The sequence below is a fragment of the Capricornis sumatraensis genome, chromosome 6 (assembly GCF_032405125.1).
Source record: "Capricornis sumatraensis isolate serow.1 chromosome 6, serow.2, whole genome shotgun sequence".
Taxonomy (NCBI): domain Eukaryota; kingdom Metazoa; phylum Chordata; class Mammalia; order Artiodactyla; family Bovidae; genus Capricornis; species Capricornis sumatraensis.
The window spans coordinates 68,742,360-68,744,320 of NC_091074.1; the positions used below are offsets into that span (position 1 = coordinate 68,742,360).

At 48.1% G+C, this 1,961-nt stretch overlaps 1 pseudogene; it reads right to left on the bottom strand.

Annotated features, from left to right (window-relative positions):
• Positions 1 to 890: 890 nt before the first annotated feature.
• On the bottom strand, positions 891 to 1,522 carry LOC138080735 (large ribosomal subunit protein uL30-like; annotated as a pseudogene).
• Positions 1,523 to 1,961: the final 439 nt, after the last annotated feature.

Genomic DNA, 1,961 nt, shown 5'->3' on the forward strand with positions numbered 1-1,961 from the left:
TGTCAGGTAGCTAGCAGTATGACTTATGACTAACACGTTTGAGCGCTCCATGAACCCAAACTGCAGCAGAGCTAATCTTCAAGGACCAGGGGACACAGTAGTTAAGCATGTTTTTAGCTCTTAAGCTTGGCCTGGCACAGCCTTGCCACCTACTCAGATGGCAAGTTGAAGCAACTGTGTGACAGGAGCAGAAGCAAGGCCCATTTAGGGATGGACACCAGTGACAAACACAAGCACGATCAGACCCCCTTTTTAGGTCTAACATCTCCGCGAGTGTTGGTCTACCTTCAGGGTAGAGGGCAATACTTCTGGATTCTAGAATATATAAGGAAAGGGTCCAATTGTGCTGCTTGACTGGGGCCTGAAAGATGAAATGGTGCTAATGTCATCCATGCCAAACCAAGAAAATGACTCACTCTTTCCTGACTTGGGTTTTAAGAAACCATCAGGAAAACCAGAAAATTCCATCTTGAAGCCCAGCAGAACTAAACGGTGGGCATTTCCCTGAGTCATAGATGGCACAGGGACTCAGTAATCTACCATGGCATTCTTAACAGGTTCAAGTACGCCCCCTGGGGTTGGTCCACTGCTGTCTTGTATTCATGCTTAGGTATTCATTCATTAACCCCAGGATAGAAAATGTGACAAAGGATCCCTCCTCCATGGCATGAGTCTTTGGCTGGTCTCAGAGGTGGAAAGTGACCAACTCAGAAAACACACAGGAATTTTTCCTTGGAACTGGGGTGCCAATATCACCATCTTTTCCCTGAACTTTCCCCCTCCAGTTTCTGAAGATAGAGGAGAAAATAAACTCTGAAGATATTGGGTAACAATTTCAGAAAACAAAAACACATGCTTCCAAATGCACTGTGCTTTCAGATATTCTGGGTTTAGTTCAGCTGCTGGTTCAGCTGACTGATGCGTTCACTTCCATAGATGAGTTTCTGAACAGACTTCAGATTTGGAAATCCCCAGGTTACATGGCAATGGCAACTCACTCCAGTACTCTTGCCTGGAAAATACCATGGACGGAGGAGCCTGGTAGGCTGCAGTCCATGGGGTCGCTAGGAATCGGACACTACTGAAGCGACTTAGCAGCAGCAGCAGGTCACATGAGGTTCCACAATAGGAAGAGTTTTTATGGTTTGAGGGGTTACTTTCACAAAGACATCACTGAAAATCTCATTCAGGCTGTCTTGCAATGGTCCACTCCACCAGTAAACTCACCCCATTAATTCTCTAGATGACTACAACAAAGGCCAAAGAATGTTTACGCGGCACTTTCAAGCCAAGAGGTTTCACTTTAAGTTGTCTGTGGTCGGTGCACCCTGTCACACAGTTTCGGCCAGGAATCATGGAGGAACCATTTTAGTCGCTAAAACTTGACCTCTTTCCCATTCCTCTGTTCCTTCTTTTGCAAAAGCTTTGCCTGGATGACTCTCAGGACCTGATAAAACTTCCACGTTTTCAGGAGGTTTTCTAGAACCAAAGGGATCTCCTCTCTTAGCTCCTCTTCTGCCATCTTTCCGAGTCTGCGACTACTGCTCATGCGCAGGTGGGGGAAGCGAGGCACCGCTCTGTGTTTGCCGCTGCTAAGTCGCTTCAGTCGCGTCCGACTCTGTGCGACCCCATAGACAGCAGCCCACCAGGCTGCCCCGTCCCTGGGATTCTCCAGGCAAGAACACTGGAGTGGGTTGCTATTTCCTTCTCCAATGCATGAAAGTGAAAGTGAAGTCGCTCAGTCGTGTCCGACTCATCGAGACCCCATGGACTGCAGCCTACCAGGCTCCTCTGTCCATGGATTTTCCAGGCAAGAGTACTGGAGTGGGGTGACATTGCTCTGTGTTTACTGGACCATAGAAACGTCTGTTCTGGCTCTTGGCTGGATGACCAGGACCGTCTGTACCTTCTTAGCAGCGCTAAATCGCTGCGATCTTGCTAACCCTAACTCCTGGCGAAAG